Source organism: Anser cygnoides, chromosome 23 (genome assembly GCF_040182565.1).
Source record: "Anser cygnoides isolate HZ-2024a breed goose chromosome 23, Taihu_goose_T2T_genome, whole genome shotgun sequence".
Classification (NCBI taxonomy): Eukaryota; Metazoa; Chordata; class Aves; order Anseriformes; family Anatidae; genus Anser; species Anser cygnoides.
The window spans coordinates 5,364,843-5,391,969 of NC_089895.1; the positions used below are offsets into that span (position 1 = coordinate 5,364,843).

The 27,127-nt window shown below is 44.0% G+C and overlaps 1 long non-coding RNA gene across 1 annotated transcript in view; it reads left to right on the plus strand.

Annotated features, from left to right (window-relative positions):
* Positions 1-2,533: 2,533 nt before the first annotated feature.
* Positions 2,534-27,127, plus strand: part of LOC136786859 (uncharacterized) — a 37,313-nt gene continuing 12,719 nt past the window's right edge. Inside the window, exon 1 of the long non-coding RNA XR_010826330.1 lies at positions 2,534-2,736. This is a non-coding gene — a long non-coding RNA (uncharacterized lncRNA). The remainder of the gene's footprint in view (positions 2,737-27,127) is intronic.

The window sequence follows — 27,127 nt, forward strand, 5'->3', positions numbered from 1 at the left end:
AGAAGGAGTTTCCAAGAAAAAAAGGAGAGAGGGGAACCAAGCTTTTGGTTTGGAAGGTGCCAGCTGCCACTCCAGAGCTGAAGAGCTGATTCTTTGCATGTTGTAGCACCTCACAGCAGTGAAATGGCAAGGCACACGCTATTAAACATCAAAAAGAACCCAATCTTCCCGAGAAGCTGTCTCCGAGCTGCATTTTTTATTGAAGATCGGGAATCAGTACAGTGCAAGTATTTGACATTTTAATTGGCTTGGTTGTGAATAATTTTGAATATGTACACCACCTAAAATAATGGTGGCTGCCTTATTTTTTCATTAGAGATTATTTCCTCATTCTCTAATACAATTTCAGTGAGGAAATTTATTTCTGATTAAGAGGGAGAGTGAAAAATAGAATCTCATTATCTGTTGTGATGATAGGAGAAGGGCTTTATGTTGAATGAGGAAAGAAAAAGCCCTACCATCACATTTAATTTTAGTTTGCAACCTGCCAAAAATCTCCTGCTTCATGAAAAATTCTGAATCGGAAAACATAACAAAGAGGACAAGTGGGGAGATAATATTTGAAAATCTAATTCAAAGCATATGCTGCCCTCAGATAACGCAGCAAGAGGTAATCTGGTTCTCCAGGTAAATATCCCTTCAAGAGACTCAGAGCTGAACAGTGATTAAGATGAACAGAGCATGTAATTTCATGAATTATCTACATTCCCACTTCAGATTCAGCAGGGAGAGTGCTTTATCTCATCCCCCAACCAAAAGGGAGACGAGTGGTCTGAGCTGCTCTCCGAGGGATCCTTCATTATTTCCAATGTTGATTTTGTTTTTAAACAAATTTCGACTCTCAGTAACGGCGTTGGCTTGAAGGCTTCTGAATTTTGGCAGAGCCCTGAAAGTATGGTTGGTAACAGTGTAAGCATACCCATATGAATGTGTGTTTTAGCTTATGAGCCTGCGTTTTCATGTGGTTAGAGCATCTGCCCACCAGGACAAGAGGTCAATCAAACACAGCGAACACAAGCAAGTCACGGAGGAGTTGCTAGAACCGACTTTTTATCCAGCACAGAATGGGGATGAAAACAAATCACCCTAAGTGACATGAAATGCACCGAATTAAACTGCAAACAAAACAAAAAAGTGCATTTGGAAGAAAAAATATATATATTTTCTGAGCATGCTTTGCTGTGGAAAATGGGATTTTTCTAAACAAAAGGGGAGTTTCTCACTACCCAGCCTTTATAATGACTGCTACCTGTTCAACACCAACACAAAGCAGAAACCGCCCAGTGAAGTTTAGAGTCCAGTTCTAATACTGATGAGGATAGCAGTTAGAGCTGAACGAGAACGAAAAAGCTGATGTGGATGCAGGGCATCCCTAGAAGGAGCACTAATGAGCAGGTGAGGGATTAACACCTCTCCCCAAGTAAACTCCAGCGACTGTCAGGAGGCTGCAGTAATGTAGGGCTTGTAGTTCTTGTGGCGTGTGGGGTGGTTCAATTATGCAGTATACAGTACAATTAACTGCCTGCAATTAGAATGAGTGCCTTAATTACTATGTTTACATCTTGCAACCTCTCTGCTCTGATCAAACAAAGCCTTCTCTGCATATAAAGCTGGGCATAAACATTTTGCTTTTCACTCTTGTTTCCCCACCATATGCTAATTTAAAGAGCCAAGATTGAGTTTCAGCAGATGATTAGCTCCAATAACATAAAGGAGCAAAGGGAGCAGTTTTTACAGTTATTTTGGTCTGGATTTTTTGCCTTTATGCTTAATAGATATGGATGTTTACTAATCACTTCACATGCATTCATAATGAGTCCTCCCATTTGTAAGCAGACATAAAATGGACTTTAAAGCCTCTTAAAAGATGTTTTGTCTGGAGTTGTCTCTATTTCCCTAAGCATTTTGGTTAAACATGAGTCTTTGTCTGCTGTTGCAGGCAGAGGAGGATATTTTTCCCCTGTCCCAAGTGGCTTCTGTGTAAGGTTTGTTCCTGAGGTGTCAGAGAAGTTAACAACACAGTATCTTCAGCTCCTTCACGGTGTCAGGTTTGACTTTTGAAAGTCCTGCACTCCTACACTCTGTAAATTTGGCCAATTGGCTTGCATCGTAACTTCATCACCTAAACACGTACCATTTCTAATGTGAGATGCTGAGATATCTGTGCATCCACTGAAAGGACCCGAGTGCCCCAGGTTGCTGTATTGTAAAACAAATTGCTTATGTTGACTTCACCTGTGGAGCTGAGACAAACTCAGCTTACATAGTAAATCCAAAGCAACTGATAAAGCAGTCAGGGAGATCACAATACCTCTCCACTGCAAACACAGTAATGGAAAGGGCCACACTGGAGTTCAACATGACTCCTAAAGCACTCATAATTATTTAAATCTGCAGTATTTTCTGGTAACAGATCTGTACCCCACCAGTCCGCAGATGTTTTTTATAAGAACCTCTAAAGATGCTTCCATTTTCCATTAAATTCTGCTGCCTACAGGTGAGGAAATGAGGAACAGACCCAGAAGAAGGCTGGGCTAGGTGGTGTCTTGCTGGCTTGCAAACCTGAGGCTTGTAAACCTCACCACCAGGTGTCAGCAACTATTAATAATGCTAAAGCTGGAGGGGCTGGCCCTGGGCAGGGTGTTTAGCACCCAGGCCATCTCCTACTAGCCCAACGAGAAAGCCCAAGGTCTTGCAAAGTCCATGGAGAACGGTGAGTGGAAAATGGGTCTTCAGGTAGCTATTCTCTTGTCTTTTGTATAGAGCACTACTTTCTCTTTCTGACCCCAAAATTGCACCCTTAGGGATGGTTTTGGCCATAGGAGTGCCATTTGCTTAAAAAAATCACCCATGTGTTGTTTCTTTTCAAAAGGAACCATGTTTTTAAATGGCTATAATAAAAGAAGGTAGTTCTTGGTCTTCTTCCTGTCCTCCATAAGCCTCTGAAGGATTTTGTTCAGCACACACTGGGAAGAAGGGAAAAGTTGGTCTCTGCCAACCAGTTCACCTGTGAACATGCTGAAGTGCTAAGCTAACATATTGGGGTCATTTATCTTAGTAAAAAGATTGAAGCCTACTATTTTAGCTTTCATATCTGCTCAGCCTGTCTCATTTATAAGAAATGCTGATTCTTTGCTACTTGTAATTAACTCATTTTCTGTCTTCAACTTTCTCATGTGAACTTTCTGGAAAGTAACGGATATTAAAGTTGTGTGGTTGAGTTCAAGTCTGTGTTTGAATGAGAACTCTCATGCATTTTTTTTTTCTCTGGTTCCCCCTACTTCTGTGATAGAACATGCTCCAAAAATGTTTTAGCGCCATGGATGTTGCTGTTCTGAGAAGCAGGATGCCAATAATTGCAAATCGGTAGGTGTTATTGACTGTGCTTTGACCTGGAGAGCAGATGTGCAAGCTGGTATTGAAAAGCAGTGGAGGAGAGGCAGGCTCCAAGCCCAGCTCCTTGGCCTTGTGTTAATGACACTGGGATGGGTGGGCCAGCAGAGAGTGCAATCATCATCAGGAATGGGCTGCTCTTTGCTAAGATGTTCTGCTCCAACCATGAAATCACTTAAAGCTCAGGGGTATTTATGTCTAGGATTATTTTCAGGTTTGTGTCTGCTGTAGTTTTTAATTTTTTTTTTAATATTGCTTCTCTGTGTTCATTATTGTAAAAGCTCCACTGGCAACAGTGGTCTCTCTTGCCGTTCTTTCATCTTCAGCAGATAAATATAAATATGTGAGAGGCTGATAGGCAGGATGTACTGCAGCAGTTTCAGGATTTCAGGATTTTGGGAAGGAGAGGGAGAGCAGCCTGTGTAAAACGCATTTTACGGTCAAAGTATTAGGAACTAAATATTGGTACTGTTCTCATCAAAATGCAACAGGTGACAACCTGTGTCCCCTGACATACCAAAATTTCTATATGTACTTTGTCATCGTACCAAAAAAAAAAGAGCTTTTATTGGGATGCGTCTTCTTAGAAGACACCTGGCCTTGATTCTTAAGATTTCCCATGGGGGAATTCCCAATATCCTTAGGTAAGCTGCTCCTGTGCTTTAATTTCTCTTGTGATAACTTCTGCAATGCTTTTACGTCTGCAGACCACCCTCAGATTAAAGCAAGATGAAGAACGATCTGTTTTCTGGTGTCTTTTGTGTGCCATCCCTATGGTCTGGGCAATGGGAGCTACCACCGGGCAAATATTTACTTTACAAATTGGGTTAAACAGGATGGAGAGACCGAAGTATTTTGTGCTCTAATTGGAGTAAATTATCAGATTATGCAAGTAAACCTGTGTGGGAGAGGTGACTTATCTGTTTGCCTTATCTTAATGCACGCTCAAAAATAGGAAGGCAACGATAAGGATGGCTCGTGAAGGGAGGGAAAAGGCTGAAGGGGCAGAAGTCAGAGGGCAAAGGGATGAAAGTGAAGCAATTTACAAGTGAATGTCCCAAACCTCAAGGATTTAACTCCATGTTTTGTTGGTGGTGATAGAGGGGGCTCTGAGGCTGAGGGCTCGCATACTTGAGGGTAGGTGGAGCTGAAGGCTTGAGGTCACCTACCCCTGAGGGGTATGAGGCTCCATGCTCCAAAATAGTTAAAATTCTCTTCAGATCAAGTTCTTTCTTTTTAACGCTATTTCATATTTGGCAAGTTAATTGACGTGGTCTAATAATTCTGAAAATATAGGCCTGGATTTCCTCTCCTATAATAGCATCAAAGACAGCAGAAAATGTGTTACCTTTCCCATACTGTTCTCTTTGGTGATGTTATCTGTTCCAAAGATGCTTTTATTTCACTGGATATTAATGAGTCTTGAGAGGGAATGCAAAAATAGAAGCTGGTAGAGAGACGTGTGAGCAGATTGCAGGAGCTGCATTATTTGATCAGCTAGTACGGCGTGCATTCCTTCTGCTTTGCTGGTAAAGGACAAATATTTTGGGCAAACACACTGAGTGTGGCTAGGTAGTAAAGTTAGAAGGAGACTATTCTTGTTATTCTCTTCAGATAAAGGTCTGTGATTCCTGCAGCAGTTGCATGGTCTTTATGCTTACGTGGGGGCGGTTTGGGGGGATTTGGATGGGACGAGGGTCTCTGCCTGCTTCCTGCTGGATGTGTCCCTAGCTGAGTGCTGATGGAGCTGGAGAAGGCGAAATATTTTTAAGCCATAGGTTCGCTCTTCATGTATTTTTCACACCAGACAGGTATTTACATGTATAGTTGCTGATAAAAATGGGTGATAAATAGATGGATGCAGCAATACTCGTGTGTTCAGTGAGAAATACAGCACCCTCATCCATGAGGAACTGACCTTGTGGGATTCAGATTTGGGGGCTATTTGTTTAAATTGAGTCTCCCAGAGAAATGCATGGGAGACATGAGCTGTTTCTCTTCCTTGCTCCTCTCCCCATCAATTTTGGGGAATGTTTTAGCAGTTAATTACTATTTTTTTCCCGATTCACATATAATATCACATTGCTTTTGGAGTAAATTGATGTGGAGCTGCAGCTGTATTTACCTTCGCTGACTGCTTACAGTAATCCTTCACGTAGCTGTAGGTGGAACTGGACTAAATGTGGGGCTGCTGCTTTGCAGAGCTCCAAGTCCTGTGCTGTTTGCAGCCTAAAAGTGTCTTTGGCACATCGTGATGGCGAGCAGGCTCTGTGGGTTTCAGATGTCTCTGGTGAAACAGTCTGAGCTGTAATGCACACGACTGTCAGCCTTGATGAGCACTTTTGCTACGAAATCTAGTGTGCAGCTGAAGAGGAAACAAGAAGTAGCAGTCTGTTAAAATGGAGGTGGCTACGAAAAGTGGTGACCTCTTTGGAGAAGACTAAGCTGTGCTGGATGCATCTTCCCAGCCAGATGTCTGTGCTTCCCTTTGTTCTGCTCCGGAACAAACCTTGGTGGCTCCGTCTTCCCCTCTCCTCCTTTTTTCCTTTTCCTTTTGCAGCCACAGCGTGCTCTGCTGCAAAAGAGAATCATCTCAGCAAGAGAAATCAAACGTTTCTCCTGCTGCAAGGCTGGCTCTTTAAGCTCTGGCTTGCAGCATTAGCTAGTGTTGGGGTAAGAAAAAAAGGACTCCTCCACCTGGGCTGCAGCCAAGGCAATCCCTCCTCTTACTGGTGTCACGCCTGCCCCCGTCACTGGTCAGTGCTGTATGTGTGTCCCAGTGACTCCCAGTGCTGGCCAGTTCTCCGGGGACCTGCCGCCTTTCAGCTGGCTGTTTGGTCCCACTGCCTTCTCTTCTGTAGGCTGAAAATACCCAATTAACTTGGGTGCTGCTTCCATACCGTGTTCGTGCCCTCCTGGGAGACACAGGTACTACTTCAGGGCACTTCTACAGGAAAAAATAAACAAACAAAATCTGTCTCTGAAATAACTCCCATTAAACTTTGAACTAGAAATAGATATGGCTGGGTGGAGCCCAATGAGCTCTGCATCCTCATAGGAGCTTTTGAATATTTGAGGGTCGTAAAAGTAGTGGACTCCTTGAACACAGAAGTTATGTTGTAACCAACACTTCCATATAATCGCCATCCGCAGGTTAATCCTCCTCTCCCAACGCACACCTACTCCTGCAAGCTGTTCGTTTATACGGTTGCCTCTTTGCTAATAAGCTTTGAAAAGCAAGTTCGTTAATGTGCTGGCTGCCAGGCTGTGCTTTAATGAGCCTTTCTCAATGCCTCCTATCTTATCTTGAGCATGATAAGTACAAAACGTTCCTGTGACATTGCTATAAATCACATTTTATTGATGCATCTCAATACGGGCTGGCTGCTGCAGTTCGGTGGTGTCTGTTTGCCTTGGAAGCAGCAGTGCTGTACAAATACAGCGCTGTGAGGCTCTCTGGTGACACGGGGAAAGATTTTTCTTGAGGTACTCGGGAGGCTTTAGCATGCACTTGGAGGAGGAGGACGTTGCCAGCTGCCTTCCACATCAATCGTTTCTTGAAGCCTGCAAGGTTATTGTTAATTCCGGGCATTAATTTTGTGTGAAGTGAGGACTTCCTCCCCTCGTCCTGCACTACACAAAAACTCCTGGGCTGCCTACAACAGGTAGGCCTGTGATTCAGCCTGCCCATGGCTAAGTTAGGCATTTCTCCTCTGCTTTGCTGGCACGTGAAAGCATTTAAGGCGAAGGCAGAAACCGAGGAAGTACACATAACGAATAAGCTATGCTGCACAAAGCCAGTGGTTAATGGGAACTCGGCTCAGCGCGAGGAACCTACAGGCTTAAGCAACCTGTGCTGGGGCTGTTTGTTCCCCCTGGGGTTTCCAGCAGCCCCAGGACTGCCAGGACTCATGGCTGAGCCCTGCAGGAGGAGGTGGTGGCCAAGCATTGCCCCCGGGCTGCGCCTCCTGCCCCGCTGCGGGCAGGGAGGTGGAAGCTGCCTGCAGAAAAACCTGATTTAGCTGCTTTTTCCAGAGTAAACATCCCTTTTCTGCCGGTGTTCTGGGGCAAGAGAGTAAAAGAGAGTAAGCTCCTCTAACTAACCCTGTAAGCACAATTTGAAATACCTCCGTGTCTTCTGCATCCACAAAGGACAAACACCTTGTGCTTCCTACATCCCCAGCCAGGGTGGGAAACAAACCACGGCTTTGAACCCTGGCGATGGATGATGCTCAGCGATAGTTCCCCATTGCTATGGGCAGCATCTGCTGGAGAAACACCTGTGTGCGTGCCACCGAGGTGTCCCGAGCTGGGCGTGAGTGGGTTTGCTTTCAGCAGCGTCAGTCCCGGCTGTCCTGGAGGTTTTTTGTTTCAGCTGATGCACGGCGTTATTCACGCTGCTGTTTGTCTGCCTGAAAAACAGGCCAGCCGGTCTTTCAGCCCTTCCCCAGCAGGCTTTTTATTTCCAGTTGATGCAAATTTTTAATGGCTATCAGGAAGTTGAATTTGGGGAAGTTTATTGTTTCAGGATTTAAACAGTAAATCGTCGCAGTTTTCATTCAGCGTAACTGTGAGCATTTGCCTGTGCTTGCAGGTGAGAGTGTCTTTGAAGTCACGCTTCAATACTAACATAAAAAAAAATAAACGGTGTGAAAACTCTCTATAGGTTCATGTTTTGATGCTTCTGCTGTATTTGAGATGGAAAATATTTTTTTTAAACTTTTCTGTTTTCTTTGTGCCTTGGTCAAATCCAATTTCTGCATGTTATTTATCTGTAACTGTGGTGCCAAGTGGCTTGAAAACAATACTACCAATATCTTTGTGAGCCTCAAGGAGTCTTCCGAGGCATTTGAGAGTTGCATGACGCCTCCTGTTGCTTCCACTCTTTGCTGGAAAAGGTAAGCCCATGCCTGGGTTCAGAAGCCAGCCCTTCCACCACCCCTGCAAACACAAGAGCTGCAAGCTGCATCATCTGCAGCACATCCAATATCCACGTGTCTCCAACCATCCCTTTTCCAGACCTGCTTCGTCATCCACCTGGAAGGTTCCACATTTTTTTCATCCATGTTCTTGCTTTGTTTTTTTGCTTTTGGTGCAGGTAAACAAGGAAACGCATCGGTCTGTTATAACTGCACGCACGGCTGTTTGTACACCCCAGACAGGTGTTTGCTCAACTGTGTTGTGCAATAAATGATGTGTGTGACAATAGGCTACAGAAACGGTGCTGTGAGTTGAGTGTTGACAATTTCTTTTAAGAGAATGTGTTTCCCTCTTCTCTGAAATGTGTCTGGCTATGCTATATCTGGCTCCTTCCTGCTCGTGGATGAGGACAGACCCTTCAACGTACTGAATTAGACACGTTTGGAACAGAAAGCAAGGTGGGAACAAACCAGGGAATTCTGTTTCTCTGCTTCCCGACCAGCCCAGAGCCTTTATTTGACTGATTTTTCTGGTCCAACAACATGTAATCAACAGAGACAGCAACTTTAAATGTCTGTTTTAATGGAGCTGTAATTGTGCAGGTGCTCAGCAGCGCTATTACTAATTCCACAGCTTGCAGGGTGGAAGAGGGCAGCTGCTACCCTGTGCTGAAGAAAAACGATCAAACCTGGGTATAACAATATATAACTGGGTATAATGTGGTGCCTTATGCAAGGGCAGAGGAATTTAGAGTGGGACATTTCCAGGTCTAAGGTTTAGTGTGTCTGTGTGTGCGTCCTCCTGCAGGAGAGGAGGCGGCTTCTGTACTGGGCTTTGTCGTGAGAATTGATGTCTATTAACCCAAGGAAATGCCATCGATTCATGGCCTGGAACCTCAGCAGCTACAGAGGGTTTTGAAGAACACATCCTGCAGAGGGTTTTGCATGTGGGTCCACTTGTAAACCCGATCTTTAAACGTCTTGCTATTCAGGGAACCAGGCCTACTTCCAGTTCTCCCACTGGTTTGATGTATAACTTCTGGCAGAGCTGAGGTGACTTGTTTCTTTGTTTCTTGCCCCAGACTTTTGAATATTTATTCCGTGACTTAAGGTAGACCCTCCTAGTTCGTCCTGATAACACGCCTGGCACGGCGGGGCCTGAATCTCAGCAGGCCCTCTGCGGAGGTAAAGCAAGACAAATAGCAAACCTAATCAACGATATTGCTAACTGCTGTTGTTTTAGCAGTTCTGAGTGGATTAGGTGGTATTAGCTACAGATCAGTAAAATTATTTTTGAGGAAAAAAAGAAGTGAATTGGGAAATCATAGTCTGCAGTTCTTGAAGGAAACAGCCTCTCAACCGTGTGTCTCTCTTTGTTTTCCCAGAAAAGTTCACCAACTTTGCCCTAACCTCGTCCCCCTTCGCCCCCCACGACGGGGTAGTCCAGGGGTTGGTGCGTGTCCCCGTTCCCTACCTCCCCTGAAAATTAGGAGCTCTTGTTCCTGCTAAATAAATAAATAAAGCCCGAGCGAGCAGACAGAATGTGCGAGACCCTGTTTTGCCTCCCCGAGCTGAAGTTAAAAATTATTCAATGTAAAATTCCTGGCCTGTGAAACAGAGGCTCCGTACTGTACCAGGCAAAGATTTTCACCAGCATTCTCTTGCTTAGCCAAGGCGGAGATAACAGGCACTGCAAAGCACTGGGAATAAATCTGCTCCTCCGAGAGCCCGCTGGGGTGTTCATCTCCCACCTTGTTTTTCCTTTGCTTAATAAGGTACTGTGTGAACCTAGAGTTGAGATTTGACTTGACTTTTTTTTCTTGATGTGACCCAGGCTGAATGAAGTTTGATGGTGGTTTTTTTTTTTTGCATTTAAATGACAAGAACAACAGGAGAGAGCAAGTAAGTGATAGACTTTATCAAGTTTTCTCAAGGGATTATTATGATTGTGGTGTGCAGTCTTCTGAGGGAGTTTTGAAAGTGGGTTAGGAACAAAAGGGTAAAAATAACTGAACTTTCAGGCACTGGGGTCGACTGAAATGACGCTGAATGGCAGCAGTTCCTCCGGTCCAAGGTGACTTCTGGAGGCTGTGATTAGTAGCGGGGTGATTCTTGTTGCTGACCTTTGTGTGTTAAAAGATCCAGCTGCAAGTTACTTCCTAGCTTTCTGATCACTTCTGAAAATGCTCAGACACGGTTGCTTGAGAAACAGGAGAGAAATTACCAGTGCAGTAAAAAAAAAAAAGGCTTGGTTTCTAATTTTTTTTTTAAACGTGGGGATCTGGGCTGTTTACTTGGTGAGGTGAACTTCCAGTGCTGGCTTATTGCTGCTGTCACCGGCCACCCTGTGAAACCTGCCTCCTTTCCAGGGGGATCTGGGACCTGTTGTACCAGTGCTAGCGGTGGTACAACATTTCCACTGCTGGGCAGTTCTGGTGCAAAGAGATATGCAGAGAATCTTTTGCCAAAAGTACGTCTAATATCAAATTTGTGTTTTCTGATGAATGCTCAGCAAAGAAAAAGGCTACATGGAGGGGTACTGTTTCTGGACGAAAAATAAAATGCATGCAAAGGTTAAGCTGCAGGAGTACTTCCAGCCTGCTGTCTGAAAACTAAGTAACTAGGTACGCTTCTCATATTTTTTTGGAAGCTTTCTTACGTCTATGAACGTCCAACATCCATAGGGGAAGGAAATTATTCTTTTATAGAAAGGAAAGAAAATCTGAGCAAAACTAGATACTGTGAGTTGCAAATTCAGATTAATACTATAGCAGAGTGCAGGAGACAATGTGTGATTAGGCTTAAAATGAGACTACCTAAAGGAACGTAGCAAGAATAATTTGCAGCCCCTGCTGACGTGGTGCCAAGCATTCAGGGTGACTTGAAAAAAAACAAAGCCCTAAGGTCACCTCCAGGTGGCCTGGAGAATGCTGCAGGAGCAGCTGCCACCTATTTCAGTGGGGGATTTTCAGGCAACCAAGTGTCTGTCCCCTCCACTTTGGGATCTGTGCACACCTGTAAAAATTGTATGGACTTTTCTGAGATTTATTGAATAGGCTGATAGCACCCTTCTTATTGCGGTGCCTTTTACTTACGCTGGCAGGGAAGCTTCCTTTTGTCCCACGACAGGGAACAGGCACCGTGGAAGCATCAACAGGGCCAGGGCTCCTGAACAACCGTCTGCTTATTGCTAGTGATTGCATGCCTTTATCCTGAAAAGGAGGACATGTAAAAACGGTGTGCAGGACTTGTAGGATTTTCTTCATTTTCATTCTTTCCTAATGCTCCTGTGCGTCTGGCCCTGTGCTGCTGCTTCCTAATTCCTAACATCATTGCTAGGCAGGCTGTGCCCCAAGCTGCCCTCGAGCGTGGTGACCTTTTTCTCAGTGCCATGGCCTTCAGCTGAACTGGGGTGGCAGTGATGAAAGCCACACATCAGGGATGCGCTGTGACACCGGGCACCTTTGGATGTCTGGGGCCAGAGCCAGATGCAGGGGATAAAGCTTCACTTTGCCCTAATGAGGTTATCACCTCTCGAGATAAAATCACCCCCTAGGATTCTAGGCTATATGTAAATGTGTGTGTATATATGTTTATGGATGTGTATGTATAGCAGTCTAGGCTATATGTAATTAAAATTTCCTAAAAGCACATAGAGGACAACAGGAAACCTCTTATCAGCTTCCCTGGAATTTAGATCAGGATTTTGATGAATATCTGCTATCTCTTTTCTAACAAAAAATGCTTTTTGTGGTTTTTTTTCATTTTGGCTCAAGCAAAGAGGATAACTTTTGCTAATGATTTATAGAGCAGAGACAGGTGAAATGAGAACGCATTTCAAAAGAATGGCAAAATGTTTTCTTGGGAGAAACCACACTTCAGTAGCTTTCTGACCTCGCTGAGCAGCTGCTGGGGGGTGCACGGGGGGCTCCTTTTCCCTTCCTGTTGGACTGGCACGGGACTGAATTCAGGCAGTTAAACACTCAACCTGAAACAGTGCTGATAATATCGTGTCATTCCCCGTGATGGAATCTCAGTGCTATAAACCCCCAAGACACATCTGTTTCCTTTCCTGTTGCTGGGGAGCAGAATTTGGGATACGTGAATATAAACCGACTTTTGGCAGCGTGTGCCTCGTGAGCTGCGTGTCTCCAGGTCTGCCGACACAGGCAGCAATTTATTGCTCCTCTCTGCGTTCAGGTGAGCATGCTGCCTTGTCCACAGGGATCCTTGCTGCGATATGATCTACATCGTAATATTGCATATTCTGCAAAGGCGTTGTGAGACTCAGTGGTTTTGGAGATGTTTGTGTAGCTCAGAATGAGATCTGTGCTACGCTACCTTATATACTGCCTCCTACCAACATATAACAAGATGATTTAGTATACTGATTGAACAATAACAGGAGAATTAATGTATGCTGATAGGGACTGGAACCACAGCACTGCCTCCTGCATCAACGCCCGTACAAAAATAGAAAATCTTGTTATTCGTGTTGTAATTATACCCAACCTGAGCATAACGCAGCCTCAGCCTCACTTAGCACCCTCGGAGCTCGCTGACAGCCTTTCTGCTGACTTTGGGCTCCGATCTGGGTGCTCGATGGATACCTAAAAGTAATCAAAAGTAGGGCCTGAGGGGGAACAAGAAGCTCAGACGGAGCACAAAGCACTGCTGAGCCTTTGCAAGGCTGACACTTCCTGCCAGAATTCAGGAAGGGAGATCAGCTTTCCTGAGGGTTAATCCTACCGGGGAAGCAAAATGGTACGTCGAATGGATCCAGAAGAGTGTAACGTCAACACCTAAAGCTGTGTCTAAGCTTAAAGGCAACAGACGTGGTTCTGGGCCCATGGAGGCCAGCATCAGGGACCACAGTTAAGCAGCCAACCTGGGGCTGGGGACAGGATCTCCTGATCCTCAACTGCTAGCTGGAGCACAGTCTGGAGGTCACAAAAGGCTCCTGCTATGGCTACTGCCAGCTGATGTTGACAAGCCGAGGGGCGGTGGGAGAGACTTGACATGCTACAAAACATCCTGACCCGTCCTTGTGCTGCGGTGGCAGGGTATGCAGACGCATCCTTGCCACTTGTCCTGCAGGGGTTAATGAAACTAGGCAGGAAACCGCCTTAAAAACCTCCTCTGCTGTCTGTCAGACATTCCTCCGCCCTAGTTGATAACTCACTGGTGTCTTTGCTATTTCCAGTGGGCAGCCAATAGCCCGGGCGTGTGTGTGCTGTGAGTCAGCAGCTCCTGTGCGAAACCTGCTCCTGGCCTCCTGCCCTGCTGCTTTCCCTGTTTGCAACCCGGAGAGTTTCTCCAGTTGCACCTAAAGCAGGTGGAATAGTTGTAACTTCGCTTCTTGGCCAATGCAAATCCATGTACGAAGCCCCTCTGCCTTTAATTACGTGTAACAGCTACCCATTAAAGCTGCTACCAGCAGTCTCTCTGCCTTCCCAAGGAAAATGTTCCTATGCATTCCCTCCTATGCCTGGACTGTATTTTGGTTCCTTATTTTGGGAAACACCACCCAGCAGGTAGAAACAAGGCTTCAGAACAGAGGAACCGTGCTTGGAAAGAGCGTGTGTGGTTATTTTAAGCTGATACCGGCCTCTTCCAGGCAACACAACTGTGACAGATGCTCTGTGAAAAGAGAGGGGAATGTATCTTATGAAAGGTAACGCTGTGAAACTCCTCATCAGCTTAATCTAACCATCAAAAAAAAAAAAAAAGGCAAATAGAAATCAAATGAAAGTGAATGTCCAGAAAGAAAAGCATTAGAAGTTCCACTATGGAGCACTTTATCCACTTAGAAGTGCCTATTTTGTAAAATACTGCAACAGCATACAAAATGACTCTGGTCTGCACCCTAGTAATTAAAAGCAAATATTACTTTGAGCTTATAAAACCAAAGACTACAGTAAGGAGTGAGATGTAAGGGCATTTTTGCTTCTGAGATGTGATTAGATATAATAGGACGGTGTTTGCACTTACAAATAAATTCCACATCCTTCCCTATCTACGAGCACCTGTCTGCCAGCATATTATCCATTTTTTTTCCAAGATCTCATCAGCCTTTTAAAGGAATTTTGAATTCGAAACACCAACAAATAAGTTCATCTTTTTATGCTCTGTCCTTGAAAGACAAGGACACTGCAAAGGACAAGAATGATAAAAGCTGTAATATAAGGGGCAAGCCTGGAGCATATATAGGGGCTTCCCATTAATGTAAGACCTGGGATACAGAAAAATATAAATACCATGCATGTTGCATGCTTCCTGTTTCACAAACAAGTGTGGTATTATGAAACTAAGTAGTTATATAGGTTTTTTTCTGGAATTAAGTTTGCATGTGCTGCCAGTTGGGCCTAACTTCCTTTTCCCAGGAATTGTAGGTGGCATCAGAAGTTTTAAGCTCTCAGTTTTCTATCTATTGATCTGACCTTCGAGCAGCCCGCCTATGATACGAGTGCGGTGCTCTGTTGATGTGATAGCTCCTTACAGTAAATTCTTCCCAGTTTTCAAGTCATGTGGGTTGAGGGGGTGCTCTGTTTTCTAGACGAGGGACGATCAGAACTAGGGAGAAGTGGGACTGTGGGAATCGCTGATCTCGATCTCCGATGATTCATGGCAGGGATGTGCAATCCGAAGCATTAGCTCACCCGAATTCTTCTTCCTGGTGGCACAGACCTGCAGCCTGTCTGAGCTTACAGCATCGAGGTGGCTCTTGCATCATCCCGGTGGGACTAACCCTCCCGATAGATTGCAGTGACTCGCCTGAACTCTGCAGTGTTTGCATTTAGGGAACTGCGCAAATAAATGGTCTAAAGGCATCTTTTCCCCACCTTAGTGCCTGTTTTTAGGTTTGGACCTAGCAGCAGGACTGGGTTATGCAAGGACTTCGTCATGTAATTACTCCTCTACCTTTGGGATTGCTTTTTGGTGCAGCTTTCGGTGGAAGGAGCAAAACCACCTTAAGGGAAAATACACCGTAGGTTTGTTACAACATCCGATGGTGTTGAAAAGCCCCTAGACAACTGCTTTGTCTCTTGTCAGGCTGTTTTGAACCAGGTGTGTTTGTTAGTTGGAAAAAAAAAAAAGTTCAGCTAAACAAGGTAGTAGAAGCACTTTATTGATTCCTTGCAACCCATGATAATAATAGGGATGATCTTTGTCCTTTCTCATCAGCATACAGGGAAATCAGCTTTGGCTCAAACCTATGAGTACAGCATATATTTTTTTTTAGATTTATAGCTGAAATGGGAAAATATGCATTTTTTTTTTTTTTGCTAGCTGCTCTAATGGGGAGAGGTGTTCTGCAGGCCTTGCGGAGACAATCCGATGAGGAAGGCTTCTTCGCAGCTAATCTGTAAAGAAATCAGTGCTTAACCTCCTTGCCCTGCCCAGGATGGGCTGTTCGTTAATACCGATTCACTACTTAACGTGAAGTGCTGTCGAATGTGCAAATGAGCAGCACGAACAGAGTTCAAAAATGATGATAATGAAGTCCTTCAGATGAAACCTTTTGATTTTGCTACCATAATAATTCCCTAGATTTCTGTAAATATTCTAACTCATTAGGTGCATGTTTGATTTTTCCAGGCAATTGTTTTGCTTTGAATGTATGCGCTAATGATCTTAGTGGGTTAGGCTTTCAGAGGAGTTAATCATGTCAGACTTATTCACTCATTGGCCACCTACCTCAGCTCTTGTAGCATTGCTTTTTTTTGTGTGTGTACAGCGGATGCTGTAATCAGCCTCAGGTTGAACGTTTGGATCAATTAGCTGGGAAAGCTATATGCAATAAAAAGGCAAAAGCACAGGAGGAAAGGCTGAAGAGTGCCTTTCCAGTCTTTGTCACACTGTGCTTCCCTGCTGGAGCTGAGGCTGAAGCCGTCCTTACAAAACACGTAAGGAAAGTTTAGCAGAATGGGAGTTGTTGTACTACAAGCCACGCATTTGGTAATGACAGGAAACAGTTTTTTTCAGTGGTCATCATTGTGTGAATGCCCCTGTGATGTCTTTTTTCTAAGTTTTGTCCCAGAGTCTTCAAATACTAAAGATGCAGTCTTTCTGTGCTTACTGAATATGATCTCCAGCCAGTTCTGTTTTAAAACAATCTCTCTTCCTGCTCCTGCCTCTCCAGATCTACTAATTCATCGCTGCTCTGATCAGTCACGCCAGGAAATTTAACATCCAGTTTTCCACCTAGCTACAGGTTTGCTGGGATGTCTTCATCATGTTAGCATTACTTCTGCTGTCCTTAATAAAACACATCTGCCCTCTTCTTCCCGTGTCTTAGTTGAGCTCTGTGAAAGGGCTCTGCTGCGTGTCCGAAGTAGCTCTGCCTCCTCCTGCTGAACTTCAGGCACGTCCCTCAGTCTGAGGAACAGATGTTGCGTTTATCGTGTGCTATTCCTCCGTTTCTCCTTGACAGACACGGCCATCTTGTCAAAAGACTGGTGAAAATTGCAATATAAAAAATTTGAAATCCCACGCATAGCAGGTGAATGGCCAAAACTTTTGCAATACTGATTCAGGAAGGGCGGCGAAACATTTGAATGCAAACCTCGTATCAAGCAATGAAAGGTATCCAGTACAGATGGGAAATAGAGGAGTGTAAATCATCCTTTAGTAATTCGTGTATCCCTTTTCTGCTCGGGCTTCAGCTTTCATAAGGCTGTCTTTTGAATCATTAGTGAAATAGTTCATAGAGCCCAGGTGAGATGTCAGCTGCTTTAGCATCAGGTGAGAAAGGTTCCTGGGATTATCCAGACTGACTCTGGATGCAAGCCTAACCCTTGGTCCTTGTTATTATTTATCCAGTACAGCAAGCTGTAAACAATTAAGATAGTAAATGCTTTCAGTGGAGACGTGGCCAGTGGATATCATCGGTAATTGTAGGACAAATGCTTCAAAAGGGGTGAAACAGCAAAGTGAGGGGTTAATGTGCTGTAGGTCAATTTTTTTTTTCCAGTTCAACCCAAACTGCCAGTGGATCCGGTTCCAAAGCTTGGTTAAGTTCCTGCACAACCCCTGATTAAACAGGAAAAACCTGTGAATTGTTGGCTTTGAATCCTGGACTAGGGACAGAGTGCACTTGAGTAACATGCATGCTTCAGTGTTTCATTTAAATTTGTAAAGCCTTAGAGGAAAGGGAAGAAAATCAAGGTCTTTCTATAAGAGGGGGGGGAAAAGATCTAATCTGTTTACACCCTGCATTCCTTGCGTTCCTTTGATAGTCTGCTACTATAAAAGCCCTCAGTCCCACCTACAGCATGAGCTTAATGGAGCTGCAGCAAAGCTAAATCTCTATAAAGGCAGACGTGACATAATGTACCTGGAGGTCCTGGCTTATTTGGACCCCAGAGCATCTGAGCTGGGTGTAGTGCTCTCAACAGATCCTGGTTTTCCTTTGGAGGAGGAGACATGCTTACACCCACCTTATTTCAAAAAGGCTCCTTTTCCTGGTAACAACTGAAGTGTCCTGGTATGGGAATGCCCTTTTTGGAATATGAAATGCACTTTTCTTTTTTTTTTTCCCTCCTCCCCTGTGTTTGAACGTGATGACTCAAACTTGGTGCAAATCCAAGGCAAATAAAAGGTGCAGGCGCCTACAGTCGGTTAACTCCTGAGCTGCTGGGAGCAGGTCGTGAAGCAGACCCAAACCGCTTCCCATGGCGTGGGCTCCAGTGGGCTCCAGCCTTCTCCTCCCAGCCCCCTTCAGGATGCGGTGCTCTGGGCATTTCCCTGGTCGTGATGCTGAAGGAGTAGGTGGGAGATGAAGATTTTTTTGGTTAGTAAATCACTCCCTTTGCTGCAATTTGTTGCAGCAGCGGGGTTAACAGCACCTGGCTTACCGAGGTTTACTTTCCCATGTGTAGGTAGAGAGTGGGGCCAGGTGCTTGGCTACTTTTGCTCTCGTAGTGCCGTTGTGTAGGGCCATCGGAATCCACCAGCAGTGGTATGCCAACAGGAGAGGGGTCAGGACCTGTAAAGCACGAGCACGGAGCAATTTACTGGATCAGGAAGCCACAGAGTCCTTGGGGTGAAGGGTCTGGCTGAGGAGGGTGCTTGGCATGCTTTGGACCAGTTGGGGTAACAATGTTGAATTTCCCCAGCTGCAGTGGATGCTGGAGCACTGGTTCCTGAGATGGATTAGCTTCTTCCCCTCTTGGACCCAAGAGCACTAACAGCAAAAGGCTTTCCTTCAGGAGGGAAAGAGTACTCTAAAACCTTAATACCAATGCCATAAGTGCAGAGCTGAATGTCTCCAGGGGGTATAGCATAGCCCCAGCTTTCAGGTTCTGCAATATTTAACTCCTTGCTTTAAAAGTCATTTATTACATTTGGTCAGTCTTGAACTCACAGGGCAAAGAGATTAACTTTTACCTTCAATGAAAGGACTGGAATTCAATGCGTTTTAGTTATCTTCCTGTGAACATATTTCTCTAGCTTTGCTTTGAGAAGTCATTGAAGAAATCAGTGACTCTAATGCTGAGCATTGGAAATAAGGGCACGCTTTGCATAACTAAACAGTAATATCCTGTCAGGTGTCCCTGAAACAAAGACAGTGTGTGGAAAAAATGCCAACAGAATATCAACAGCTTCCATCAGAACTAATCTAGGCTCAGTGATCAGCATTTCATAACCAAAATGGGATTTGAATAGTGTAGCCTTGACTTGAATCACAGCTTCCTGCCTTGAATTACTGTCATTTTGATTTTTATTTGCAAATGAAGGTGTAAACAGCAATATTTGTTTAAATATTTAAATATTTCTGGAAAATAGTCTGAACGTAGTGGCACAAATCCTCAGGGTGTTCCAAATAAACAAAAGCAGCACAAACTATTTGATGTAAGATTGAGCCACAGAGAATTCAATTACAAGTCACGCATCTTTCTTCCTGTTACCTTTCCCTCTCCTCCTGCTGTCCCCCTTAAAAATAAAGATAGCATGCAGCCTTGCCTGGTCTGACATAGAAACTCTTGCTCTTTTTGTCCAAATCCTCACCAAAATCCAGCTGGGCCCCAGCATTGCTTTCAGTCCTACCAGAGTAGGGGGAAGACCACTAACTGGTGTCCTGTTGCAAGAGTTTTGTCTTCTGCTTCAGAAAGAAACTGAGCAAATCATTTTGAGCTATTACTGCAAGCAGAAGGATCAATCTCTGTTTCTATCTTGCTCTCCAGAATCTGGGAATTGGTTGTTCTGGACGGCTGTGCAGCTTTCCACGAGAGCGGGTGCAGAAGTGATTTCCTTTTGGAAGTTCTTCAGCAAGCTCTGGGAGCAGGTCAATCCTACAAAGAAGCATTTTAAGAACTCCTTTGCACACCACTAGCTTAGGAAGCACCTTGTCTATGGGGTTAAGTTTTGCACACAGGGCCACCGAGCGGAGCCCCAGAGGTGCTGGTGGGATGCTTCGGGCCAGGACCACCGCTGGCTTCCTGCAGCCTGGTGGGTGCTGCGGGAGAGCATGCTGCCTGGCGTTAGGGCAGCACGATAAGCTGCGTGTTAATGAATTACAGAGGCACTCAGGGTGATGCAACCAACCCTGCACAACTCCGCTTTGCTTCAGGAAATCTGGTTTTGGGTAGCCCTCAATAAAGCGATGCTCCCCAGAGCTCTTCATGTGCTCAAACCTCTCAAACTCATTGCATGTTGTTGGGGGACTTCCTATTTAATTTTTTTGCCAGGGATCTACATTTTTTTGTAGGTGATTCACAATATTGTCACCTGATACTTCCTCCTGTGGCTGAGGGCTTGCTGTTAACTGCCCATCCCTCCCACCATTTTAATTGGCCCTGGGCCTTTTCCATCCTACAAGGACTTAATGCCCCAACAGAGCACAGGAGCAGCAAATGATGGCAGTGTCGAGGCTGCCGGGGCCCCTTTCTGGTGACAGCATCCCCACTGGATATAGTCATCTGTAAAAAGGGAAATAGAGAAAGAACATCAAGCACCATACAAAGGTAAAAGCTAAGTGTACATACTTGAAGCAGGTAAAAGCATTTATTTCCAGTATGAATGCTTAGAAGGACTTCTCTACCAGGCTAGCTCTGCACAGAGAAGTAGATAAGGGCTGGGGTTTTGTTTTGTACATTAAATACTGCCTAACTTTTTTACAGCATTCTTTTTCGTTTCATCATTTGCATCCCTTGGCTTCCATTTGTCATTTGTTTTGCTGCTTCTGTTTCCCCCAAGGTACCTCATCTCTAAGGAATGAAATGTTTTGAGCCAATGCCTGGAGGCCCCATGTTAATTTGTTTTATGGCCCTTTTCTCCAAGCTCTTCCCTCCTATTTTCTGCAAGCAGAAATTCCTTTTTCATCTAGAGTAGCCATTTGAATCAGCAAGTTGAAAACATCATCATCAATCAAGTTCATGTTCCAGTCTAATTTTCAAGTGTCCAGGTGATTTAGAAACTAGATTTCTATTTGTAGAAGTGATCAAAGCCCATATGCCAAATTTGAAGGCATTTCAGTGTTTACATCCATTTATTTGAAGGAGAGCTCAGTTCCTAAACATGTGCCATAATGATTTTATGCCTTAGGGCAGCCGTCCTCAAAGGTATGTAGCTTTCTAGCATCTACTGAAATCATAGATGCTATAAGAAAAGAATTTAGGTGTTCCAAGGTACATTTTTCAATATTATGGTCTGAATTCAGAGACTGAGTCTTTTTTAATCCCAAGATCTACAGCTAAAAGACAAGCATTAGTGCAGACAAAGTCTGCATATCTTTCTCTGCTTTCAGTCTTTCTCCCCTCCTTCTCCCCCAGTTCTCCCCCAGCTTTCCTTGTTTTGGAAGGATTCAGATCTTGGGGTACATGGGGAAATACTGTCTCCTATGCTCTAACTTCAGGCATTAACTTGAATGGGCTTGTCTTTTTTGCTTGAAGCATGTGGACTCTGACAATCCAAGTCAACATCTGACCTCAAATCCTTCCAGAAATATATATATAAAATTGTCTTCAGCCATTCCTAGCGAACAAGGACAGCTCTATAGGTCTGATGCTGTGAGCCTCTTGGAACAGTTTCCTGCACAGCTTCCTTATGGCTTGTTGAGAGATGTTTTCTGCCTTCCAGATACAGATTTAATTAAGGGACAAGTTCATCTTGGTACAAATGGCTCAGCTGAATGATTTTCTTACAGTACACAGCACCGATTTTGGCTATAGTGCAACATGGGAACAAATCAAAGTCAATTGCTGTTGCAACACACTGATTTCTTATGCTGAAGCAAACATCTCTTCCCCTCGCTAGTGGGAGCGTAATGAAGGTCCAAATGAGGCTAGCATATTCAAAGTAATTCAAGGCCACTGGAGAAGCAGCTGTTCCAAAATTACAGTAAGTTAAATGATGTGGATTCCAATGACTTCACACCATCTGACCTCGGACCGCTGTGATAAGGAAAGCCTTAAATAATACTAAAACAGGCTTACGTACTTGGTGATGGCAGCTGCACTGAAGGCAGGAGAGGGAGCTCTGTTGGAACACCATTTTATATGTTATGTGCTGATGTCTTTCTGCAGCTTTTATCTGATAAGTGTAGTAGGATATTTAGTCATGTGCTTGCTTCCTCTTCTCCACAAATGTTAGTGCCAGGTGGGAGTCCAGCTGCAGGAGAATGGCAGCTACACGCCAATCTTCCTCTCCTTTAACAGAAGCCCTGTCTCTTATACTCAAAGACAAACAACTTTCTCATCTCGTATTATATTCCTTCTGCCCGTCCTTCCAGAAGACTCAAATCAGCTCTGCCATGGGGCAGATGAAAGTCCCAGCCTACATTTGTTTTTAGCAAACTTAGCTGTTAACAAACTGTTTACTGTGCTGCTTCTCCAGAGCAAAAGAAACAGCATCACCTATAGGCAGACATCAGCTGAATAGGCTTAGGGCCGCCATAGGGAATATGCCAAGCTGCTGACCTGGCTGTCTTGGCTATAGTCACATCAAGTTTGAATATTTGATCCATTAAAAAAAGATAGTGAATTCAACCGCAGTGAGCTGTAATCAGTCATGCCTCAAATGATTAATAGAATAAAGTACTCTCCTGCAGCTCTGAACTGCAGATTAGCTCATCTGTCACTCGAAGCTTCATTTTGTTTTTGTCAATAAGCTTTGGGTTAGAAGGAGGGGGTTTTGAACCTAGCAAAACCCTTCTATCTGGTATAAATAAGTCTTTAGCCCTTCCGGCAGAATGCAAATAAAGTGAAGAATAAATTGTTTTAAGAACTAATTTTCATTTTTCTTAAGCACTTAAAAAAAAAAAAGTGGTGTAACATTATTGGGATAACAGATTTCTTTAAAGAAGCATACGCCAGCTTTTTCAATGGATATACAATTTTAAGAATAAGGAACATGAGAATACATCTTGTCTTCTAAAAAAAATACACTGAAACTGTGTTATGGGGATCATTTTCCTCTTAGTGAAAACTATTAGCAATTCTTTAAAAAGAAAGAACAATTAGTTATGTTTTATTGATCCTTCTTCCTTTTGTTTCTTCTAAGATGACAAAGAATCAGGTGAGGCGGTGAAAGAGAAAATTATGTATTCCGTGCTGTTTTAATAATCTTGCAGCACGACCCTTAAGGAAAGGATTGCTTTACAAATAAAACATAATAATCCCAGTGCATTACAAATGAAACAGCCAGAGAAAGATGCGGTCCCCTTGGCGACCCCATTTACAGCTTCTGTTACAGTGGGAATTCTGCATGCTGCACAACGTTGAATTGCATTTGTTTTTTTTCGTGGCATGTTGCTGTAAGCAGCAGAAGAATTGTGGGGTAGTAAGTGGCATGATGAGTGATAGCTCTTGGCAAATTCATTCAACAGCAGCATTATTTCTCATTTATACGTTGCCATCAGCTAACACAGCAAAATACAGCAAGCAAAACGCCCCTTACAAATGATAGATTCTTTTCTTGAAAGGGTCAAGTCCACTGCTGCACTAAGCTCTTGCAAGCAGTTGGGGAAAATGATCGGAAGGCCATGGGTTCGGTGATGAAAAGGACAGAAGGACCTTGAGAGGCCACCTAGCCCCTTATCCTGGATGGGATGAACTCAAATCACCACCCCAGCAGCCTGTTGAAGCCATTAACGCCTTTCACTGTCAGGCATTTTGCAAGATCCTTTATGACCAGTGGAGTCGAGGCGTTTCCAGGGCAGGTGAGGTGTGAGGAATGCACAAAGGAATACTTGTACATCATCTGCAAGGCCGCTCCAGGTGTCCTGGAGGCCACTGGTCCTGAGGAATTCCAGGGAAAAGAAAAAGAAAATCTTTAGGCCAACACCTGGGGTTTTGTTCATGTTGGCATTGGATCTTCCTGGAGGATCTTACTACCGTTTTTTAAGATGCACAATGATTAATTTTGAGAAAGCCAGTTTAAAAGTTCCTTGGCTTTGTCAAACAGCTTGTCAAAGCTAGCAAAAGTTTAATAACACACTAGTCACATTTTCCATTTGATAGTTGGTAATTAACAATTATCAAGGCCAAGACATCTCAGATTAAGCAATGAAGAGGCCATAGAGAGAGATCTAGTTTCAGTCATTAACACTCTAGCTAATTTACTCACAAGTGAGAGAGCACTATTCCAAGTAATCCTAATCTGATACACAGACAGGAGGAGTGTTTGTAAGCACCATTCACATCAGTGTTAAGCAAATCAATGAATAAAACCGCTGTCATCCAGGGCTTAAATACTGCAAGCAAGAGAAGACACATATCCCAGACTTTTGAGGTTTTGAGCTTGAAGAAACTTGACCTAGTGGTGGAAGAACATCACCTATGGAATTTTTTCTTCCCTTAAATCTTTCTGTGCCCTCAAAATGTGGCAATTTTCATTCTAGACTGCTCTTTATATCCGAGTTCAATTAAGATATTTCTTCAGAGATCCTTGTGCTGCAGACAGCAGGGTATAACTACGTATATCAGCAGAAAAACCAGAATCTTTCCTTTGGGTTTAGCCTACTTATGCAAACACGCATCTGCTGAGGTTTTACGCAGAAGCGTTACTCAGTGGGCGGTTGCCTGTTTCCACCAATGCAGACAATTTTGGGCTACGCTAAATCTGAAAGTTGTCCATCAGCACCCGTGCCAGGGAAAGCTTATCTCCAAACTTGTGGGCTGGAGGTGACTTTACATCAATTCTGCAGTAAATCCCAAATGCTTGATTAGCAGGCGCTTCAGGGGTGGGGCTTTCTCCTGTATTTAAGTGTCACGTAGCATAAGAGCATCTGGTTCTGTAATCTGGAGATCCTTGAATAGTGGTTGGCTATATATTTATATGTATATACACACATATATATAGGAAAATAAACTAATAAGAAATCTTGTCCACAACCCCTAGTTATGTTTGAGTTTTATGGCTGAGTTTCATTGGATCTACTTACTGTGCTGATGTGTTCATATCAGTTCTTAAGATATGAAGACATGTTCACGTTTAGCCTGCAAATGCCAGGGCCCAGAGCATTAAGGCTAAGTGCCCCATGTTTGTAATGCTTGGTCTGCTTTGACATTGGCCTTGTGCCAGAGCAGGTGTGAAGTACGGTGACCTAAGTACGGTGACCTAAGACAAAGAGACGTTCATAGTAATCTCCAGCATTGTTTGGAGGAACTTTTCATCACCTGCTGTGTCCAAATTGCGATGGCTGAGATCGTTATCCTTAATCGGTGCTGCACTTTTCCACGTCTGCACAGCATGGGATGGAAGAGAGGGAGGCAGGTGGGTAATGCTAGTAGGAGGCGTTCTGTGTAAGCCAGGCTGCCAAAAAAAAAAAGGTAAGCAGATGCTTGCATGATCCTGAAAATGTAGGAGAAAAATTGTAGCGTGGGAAGTCACGGGGAAATTGGAAACTAAGTTAGTTTCTTACACCAATGTCCCATCAGGTCTACAAGGGCTGTGCCAGTGCGTCCAGGTTTAAAACTGGAAGTAGTTATGCTGGAAATCATAAAATATGTGGGGAAAACTGACTGATTTTGTCCACCTGGGTGGAAAAAGTTGGTTTTGCTTATAGCCTTCGTTCTTTTTATTGCAACACTTTTCATCGTAATGCTCCCTCTACTCTCTGAATGCAAGTAGCTGTCTCTTGGTGCTCAGCTTTAAAATCTCCGCCTTCGATTCGCTCAGTAGCTCCTGCCGTTAACAAACAGTTTTCGGCTAGAAGTAGGACGGGAGGAGGAACAGCACAGGCACGGAGCTAAGCGAGGCCACGCCAAGTTTCTCTAGGTACGGCCGCGTTTGGCCGTGCCTCACCCAGGGAGCTTCCTGGCCGCCAACACCCTTCCTGCTCGCTGTAGGGGTGACTCAGAGCACCCAGCGGCGCGGCTGGGAACGGTGCTCCCGTGCCCTTTCCATAGGGGTACCTCGGAGGGTGCCAAGAGGGAAAAAAGGCATGTTCTAACTGGCTGCTTCCCCGTGCGTGAGGCAACTTTTACATAGAGGTTGCTTTGTTCGGTGTTGGAAAGGAAAGCAGGAAATTCAGAGTTAAGGACTGCGCTTGGACTGTAGCTCCTAAATATCTGCTGGATGGCACCAAAACATTACCATTCCCGCTAGGTCCAGTGAAAATCTCTCCCATTTGCACAGCGTAGGTTGTCTTGGGTGGTTAGCTAGGTGATCCTAACTGGTCAAAGGAAGGAATGGGAAGTTTTTTTCCCCTCTCACTTCCCTTGGGTTCACACCGAACAGGCTCAGTGGCGCAGGGTCTGTCTGGACTTGCAGAGGGCAAACCTCACCTCAACCACTTCAAGTCTGTCCGTCTGACAGATACGGTGTAATTTAAGGGCAGGAGCACCTGACCTTTCGTCCAGAGGAGTCATTTCCTGCAGGAAAAATAGCAGTTTTAAGGCAAGCCTTTTTCATCCCAAGTAAACCTGAATGATGTTGTAAGGACGTAACGGTTGAGCACCATGGATGTCACCAAATTAAAGAAGAAACACAGGAAATGAACAGAATAGAAAATTATCTAGAAATACATCAGTGTTGGATTTTTTTTTTCTTTTTTTTTTTTTTCAGAACTGGACTGAAATGTCCCTTGGTCTACTGGCCCCAAATTCTTGGCTTCAGGAAATCAAATGAAGTATTTTTAGAAATCACTGGCCTTAACCATGGTGTTTTAAACCACAAAATCTGGACACAAACCTTCTTCCCTTCGGTTAACTGCCAATGGCTTTTCTCCCTTACATTTTTTTCCTGTTCGGTCATCTGTCAGATGTTTCAGGATTTAATTTCCTCGCACCTTTAGAAGACTAGAAGACTTACAATGTTTGCTGTGAGCATGTTTGCTGTGGCATTTGCTCATGCTACCTGTTTTACCAACTTGGCAACTAATGAAAATGTAGATTAAAAACTGAATATGTATCTTCACCTGGCCTGTGAACTGATTGATCCTATTCTACGTGCCTGAATTTATTTATTTATTTTTTCCTGGCTAGGGAATGTCTAGAGTTTCAGTACCATTGCAGTACTAATAATAATGTGTTTTGGATACCATTGCTATCCCTGGTTGTGTGCCTGCTCTGATCTAATTAAGACAGAAGGGAAAATGCACTCAATGGATGCACTTGTATTCTGGGAAATATGATAATGTTTATAAGAAATGACAAAAACTATTAACCTTAAATACTCCGCTTTTGTGAACAGACCTTTCATTACGTGTAGAAATAAGAAGTTGCCCTGAACAGTGAGACTACTGGCATAGTTTATTTAATTGATACTTGCATGGGCTGAACTCTAAGTACAGAGTAAAAGCCTACAGGCTATGAAACACCAGCTTCAACCAGAGGCTGATGTTTGCACATGTTCATGCACTGGCAGTGGTT